The sequence below is a fragment of the Vigna unguiculata genome, chromosome 10 (genome assembly GCF_037176805.1).
Source record: "Vigna unguiculata cultivar grain cowpea cultivar isolate G323 ecotype 2 chromosome 10, ASM3717680v1, whole genome shotgun sequence".
Lineage (NCBI taxonomy): Eukaryota > Viridiplantae > Streptophyta > Magnoliopsida > Fabales > Fabaceae > Vigna > Vigna unguiculata.
The window spans coordinates 7,993,940-8,000,930 of NC_140801.1; the positions used below are offsets into that span (position 1 = coordinate 7,993,940).

General features: G+C 34.8%; 1 pseudogene; it reads left to right on the top strand.

Annotated features, from left to right (window-relative positions):
* The first annotated feature begins 4,158 nt into the window (after nucleotides 1-4,158).
* LOC114167656 (L-type lectin-domain containing receptor kinase S.4 pseudogene) lies at nucleotides 4,159-6,612 on the top strand (annotated as a pseudogene).
* Nucleotides 6,613-6,991: the final 379 nt, after the last annotated feature.

A 6,991-nucleotide genomic window follows, 5' to 3' on the forward strand; every position in this document is an offset into this window, starting at 1 on the left:
GATGGAGTCCCAAAATAGTTACAGTGGCAACTGTACTCGCGTGGCGTCTGGCGGCAGGGTTGGTTCTGCCAGGCGGAATTGTGTAGCAAAAGCCCTGAATAATGCGTGGCGCTTGGCGGCAGGGTTGGGGTCCGCCAGGTGGTGATGGTGCAGCATTACTGCTGTTTGGCGTTTGGCGCCTGGCAGTGTGAGATACCTGCCAGGCGATCTGGAACCAGATTCCTCCTACCAGCGTGAAAGGCGCGCCAAGCGGTTTCGGTGTAGAGTTAGTGTGCGAGGAGGATTTGTACACAACTTTAGGTGATGTTCTTGATGTGATGTTTTGGCTAGGGGCCTAGTTACAAGTGTATCTTGTATTGGGGTAACACGTGGCCACTCTAGGTTGTAGCCTGGTGGTTTAGGAAGTCTAGTGGAATATGCGAGATCGTGGCTCGTTTGGTGAGGTTTTGGATGATTGCCTTCTTCAGTGCATTTGATAGAGTTTTAGTAGTCTGGGATCAACTACGGACTTATGTTCATTTTGAGGGACTCCACTTGGTCTCGCGGTGAGAGGTCGTGGCAAAGTTATTCCCACGTGTGGACTATCAGGTGGTGGCCTGTAGGCGGAGGGGCGAGTAGACACTCGTGCGGCAAAAATCTATCTTTGACCTCACCCAAAGGGTGTAGAAATAATAGACGTCTAAATTAAGGGTTGAAAGTTGAGGAACTAAGGAAAGGGAAAATGCTAATACGTGCTATAATTTTTTAGATGTTTTGATGATTTTCATATTTTAGTTGTTTATTTAAATGAACTCATCCTATCTCTGTGTGTTTGACGATGATCATTAACTTGTTACATGGGAGCAGATGTTAATGCAAGTGAGCATGTGGATGGTTAGCGATGGAGTGGGGAACAACTATGGGAGTTTTAGTAATTCTTTTTATAGTAGTTTTCTTTACGAAGAAATATGGTCTATTTTGTAATACTTTTATGGATGGTTTAATTTTGTAATAATTAAATACTGCAGTTTTATTTATTATTGGCGCGTTGAATTTGGAATTAAATTTTCCTGCGTTTTGGGAAAGAAGTTATTAATAAATGAGGTTATTTATATATATTATTCTTTATTTTTGTTTTAAATAAATAATTTTCGACTAGAACGTTACAGCTCGCCTGGGCGAGTTCAACAGAACCCACCAACTCTCCCTTATGCGAATGCCAGATTCGAATCACAGCCACAACACAGGCAATGTATTTTCACACAACAAACAACATGAATGAAACATCCATAATGTAAAACAGACCAAGCATGCAAAGGTAACTTAAAAACAGCGAAACCTTAGCTTCCCTTACCTGAACAGAGACTTGTAGACAACGGTAAACCCCAAACAGTGAGCACCACAGCTTCAGGAACAACTTTTTGAGCTGAAAATAGTGGAATAGAAATGGAGTTCACTAGCTTGATGAAGAATAAGGCCAAACCCTAGCAAAGTTCTGGAAAGAGAGAAGAGTGAGTGAGGAAAATGGGTTGTCTTGCGAAATGAGGGCAGAATGAAAGGGATTAGGGTTGGAAAAGGGTTTTGGGGCACCCTATGGGCTGGCCTTAAGCCCAACAGATAAGGCCAGACCCTTAAACATTAAATGCAGAAAAAGTGGGTCTTACAAAATTCTTGCTTTGTGCAATGTGAATATACTTGAGACCAAAGAACATGAGAAAGTTGTCTATGTTGTAAAAAAATTCACATAATGTTATTCTCTTGTTGTCATTAAACAACAATGGTCATGATTTTTCTCTGATTTTGAAGTTTTCATATTATATTATTATGTTGATGATTTCTATCTTATTTTTCTATTAAAGTGATTTTCAAAGATAAAAGACATTGATATTTTTTATCATCACACATTTTTTCTCATCAATATGTGTATGTATGTTTTTTTTGTATATTTATGTAATATTTTAAAATACTTTATATTACGTAAAAACCATATATTTTATATTTTGTATTAAGATGTCGCAATTGAAAAATTCGTCTATATATCAGATTATTCATTTAGGTAAATATGTACACGAAAGTGGGTGATTCAAGATAGTATTTGAATTATTTACCAACTTTTGTTAAGTTTATCAGACGTTTCAAGCGCATTTTATGATAATATTTGAATTGTTTACACCGTTTGACACATTTTCGCTTCAATGTTAACTCAAATATTATCATAAAATGCGTTTAAAATGTCAAATAAACTTAACAAAATTTGGTAAGAATGACTAAATCCATACATTTTTAAAGATGAATGATTAAATTGGTATAAAATTTCGAAGAGGAACTAATTCCAAAATTAACTTAGGACCAAAAATATATTTAACCCTAATAATTTTGTTATTATTTAAAATAAAGTTGGATTAGTCCAAAAATTGAATTCAGTTGTTTCTCTTATTACATAATTTACTCTATTATGATCTTGTATCTGTTATCAAATGTTTTAACCGATCTTCTTACTTATTAAACATAAAATAGTAAAAACTTTATATTTTGAAGCTATTAATTTATTTAGTATTTTTATAAATATTAGGAAAAAATATTTATTTTTATTTATGATACTTTTCTATAGAACATTAGGAATGTTTTCTTTAAAGAATATATGTATCATTATTGAGCATATATATCATTCTCAGGTGGAAACCATCATCATTTTCCACTAAAATCAACCCAAAAGAACTGAAAATGATGAATTTGAAAACTGAAGATTAAAAAAGATTAAAGAAAACTAATGACATCACAGGTAGGTTTCTTTCAGTTTCTTAAGGATCACAAAGATATATTATATATGACATGTCTGTTCTAAACTATTTTGAACCATTATTCAAATCTTGGACTTTTGTTATTCCCCACTTGGTTGTTCTGTGCAAACCCACAGTTTTAACTTTACTGTTCATTCCTAATCCTACAATACAACATAGTCTTCAATTCATTTGCTACAGTAATGTACAGTTTTTAAAATATAACCTTTTATTTGACTCAAAGCTTTTAATTAATTTTAAAAAATATTAATTGGGATTTCATTTGTTATATTTTCTTATGCTTATTTTATAAGTTTCAAGAAAAAATAACTTTAAGAGTTCCTTTAAAAAAAATAGTATAAACAAATACGAACTTGGAACTTTTCTCGAGAAACTTATTTTTCTAAACATTAAATATGTTTTTTTTCTCATTATTTAAAAAATTGTTAAATCAAATTATAATGAATTTAGATATTATACTTTGTAAAAATTTAATGTAAAACAATAAATGATATATGGAGTATTATGACAAATGAAATTTCATAATGAACTAAAATATAACTTATATGAACTAAATACTTTATAATTTATTTTAGAAACTAAACTTAACTTTTTATAATAATTTAGAAATAAAAAATATATTTAACTTTTTCTCTAAGTAGGACTCATCATTATTAAATAGGAAAATTCGATTTTTTAAGAGTTGAATTTATAACTTGATCGATGACCAAAATCTTATCAAAATTCAAATTTTGGAGAATTAAATTTTAGATTTGGATTTTTTTTTTGTTACAAGGGAAAAAATGAAAAAGAAAATATATATAAAAAATATCTTTCCTCAATTTGGGTCATCCGAAAACTGAATTTCAATAGAGTTTCTAAAAAAAAGAGTATAAATAAATACCACACTTTACTAACTTGGAAATTTTTCTCTAAATAATAGAGATCCAGAAAAAAAATATATTACTCAAATAAACTTTAAGAGAATTTAATTTCCCAAATAAGAAGGATCACCATTCTTCAAGATTGGAAAAACCCAAATTCTAAACTCTATTTAGTTGGACTGGTAGTAAAAATTTCATCGAAATTCGATTTCTAGAAAACTAAATTTCAGAAAAAAAAAAGTATTTCTTTTTATAAAAAGAAGAATAATGAAAAAATATAAAAAAAAATCTAAATCCTCTTCCAAAAGTCCAGTTACCCACAAATTGAATTTCTATAGTTTTTGCTCTAAGTGGAGTGGGGAGTCCAATTCCCACCTTGAAAAATAATCGGTGCTATTTGAGAAAACAAAATGCAAACGGGTTCGGTGGGGAAATTCTTTTTTTGGAAAGCGAGTTTTTTGTGAAAATAAAAATTGTACTAACTTGCTTCTATAAATCAGTATAAATTAATTTGTTTTTCTTACATCTCATAAGAAGTACAAGCAAAGTTGAGTGTATTCGCACTATTCCCTGTGGAAAACACATTCTCAAGTTCTTCCCTTTCACCAACTCCTTCATAAATGAGCAAAATGTGCATTTTTTAATTATGCCACCTTTTTTTCCCACTCTATTATATTCATAGCAATTACTATTTTGAACCCATAAGGCTCAAGCTGTTGTAATCAATCACAGTCCTTGATTCTTGTTTCATGGCAAACCTCAACATGTTCCTCGGACTCTTGTCTTTGTTGCTGTTCCTTCTGGTCCCAGTTTCTTCTCAGCCTAACCAGATCTTCTATGCCGGATTCAAGGGTTTGGATAGCAGCAACATGACCCTTGATGGTGTAGCAGAAATTGAGCATAATGGGATACTGAAACTCACAAATGATTCAAGTAAAGTAATGGGTCATGCTTTTTTTCCAACTGCTCTTCAGTTCAAGAACACCGGTGATGGTAAAGCTCTCTCCTTTTCTTCCTCTTTTGCTCTGGCTATTGTTCCTGAGTTTCCAAAGCTTGGAGGGCATGGCCTTGCTTTTACAATTGCAGCTTCCAAGGATCTGAAGGCTCATCCAAGCCAGTATCTTGGTCTGCTTAACTCAAGCAGCATAGGGAACTTCTCCAACCACCTTTTTGCTGTTGAGTTTGACACAGCCCAGGATTTTGAGTTTGCGGACATCAATGATAACCATGTTGGAATTGACATCAATAGCTTGGTATCCAATGCTTCTGCTCCTGCTGGGTTCTACACTGGGGATCATGATTCAGACAAACAGAATCTCACTCTCAAAAGTGGGCAACCTATTCTGGTTTGGGTTGATTATGATTCTGCTCAAAATGTTATTAATGTCACAATTTCTTCATCTTCTACCAAACCCACAAGACCACTCTTGTCTTTTCCTGTGGATCTTTCACCAATCCTTAGGGATTCCATGTATGTAGGGTTCTCTGCATCAACAGGGTTGCTTGCTAGCTCCCATTACATCTTGGGTTGGAGCTTCAAAATCAATGGGCCAGCTCCACCCCTTGATCTCTCTTCCCTCCCGCACCTTCCAGGGCCAAAGAAGAAACACACGTCTCTGATAATTGGGGTTTTAGTTTCTGGCGCTGTTCTTGCATTGTTTGCTGTCTTACTCGGCTTCTACATGTACAGAAGGTACAAGAATGCTGATGTTATAGAAGCTTGGGAGCTTGAGATTGGGCCACACAGGTACTCCTACCAAGAGCTGAAGAAAGCAACAAAAGGTTTCAAGGACAAAGAGCTGCTTGGAAAAGGTGGATTTGGGAGTGTCTACAAAGGAACATTGCCAAATTCCAACACCCAAGTTGCTGTCAAGAGAATCTCACACGACTCCAAACAAGGCCTGAGGGAATTTGTGTCAGAAATAGCCAGCATAGGGAGGCTCCGCCACCGGAATCTGGTACAGCTTCTGGGGTGGTGTCGCCGGCGTGGTGACCTCCTCCTTGTGTATGATTTCATGCCTAATGGGAGCTTGGACAAGTACCTGTTTGATGAACCAGAAAGAATCCTGAGTTGGGAGCAGAGGTTTAAGGTGGTTAAGGATGTTGCTTCTGCTCTTTTGTATCTGCATGAGGGGTATGAGCAGGTGGTGATACACAGAGATGTTAAGGCTAGTAATGTGCTGCTAGATGGTGAACTAAATGGAAGATTAGGAGATTTTGGATTGGCAAGGTTGTATGAACATGGTGCTAACCCAAGTACCACAAGGGTGGTGGGGACATTAGGGTATTTGGCACCTGAGGTGCCTAGGACAGGGAAGGCCACACCTAGTTCAGATGTTTTTGCATTTGGTGCAGTTTTACTTGAGGTGGCATGTGGGTTGAGGCCACTAGAGCCAAAGGCAATGCCAGAGGATTTGGTTTTGGTTGATTGTGTGTGGAACAAGTACAAGCAAGGGAGAATACTTGATGTGGTGGACCCTAGAATGAATGGTGTTTTCAATGAAAGAGAGGTGGTGATGGTGTTGAAATTGGGGCTTTTGTGTTCAAATGGTTCTCCCAGTATTAGGCCTAGCATGAGACAGGTCGTGAGGTTTTTGGAGGGAGGTGTTGGTGTGCCAGATGAGTTGAGAAGGCCAGGAGAGACAGGTTCTGAAGAGGGTTTTGATGAGTTCTTAAATTTACTTGAATCTTCTTCTTTTGATCAGATGAGCAGAAGCACCTATGCTGCTTCTTTTACTGATACATCACTCTTTACTCCTACTGCTAAAGGAGAAACAATGTGATCCATCATCTACATTGTACTTAGATTTTACAAGTGTACTTTATGAGATATTTGTTTATTTTATCTTATCAACCCTTCATATCTCACAATTGTAGAGTGAAAGTTGCTGTTTTTGTTATGATGAATGAGATCCCCTCAGAAAAGATTTTGCTGTAATCCTTCATCAATGCCATCCTTTTTCTGCTTCTGTGTTATCTTTTGCACAAGAATTCATGAAATAATCACCTTTTTGAGATCCATTAGTCAGTTTGTAAGTTAGTTTATGAGAGGTTATTAGTTTGTTAGTTAATTCTGGACAGATTGGTTAGTTTATTACCATATAAATTCTTAGTCTGATTTGACAGGGTAAATGGGAAATTAGTACGAGGAGAAATTTTAAGAAAATTTCCAAGTTTAAGATTAATTTAATCTTATTAAATTCTTTAAACATGGAGAATTAATATATATATATATATATATATATATATATATATATAATATGCTATTCAGATAGTGATATATGTAAATTATAAAACATATAATTTTTTTTTTAAAATATGATAAATATATAATTATTATTACGTGAA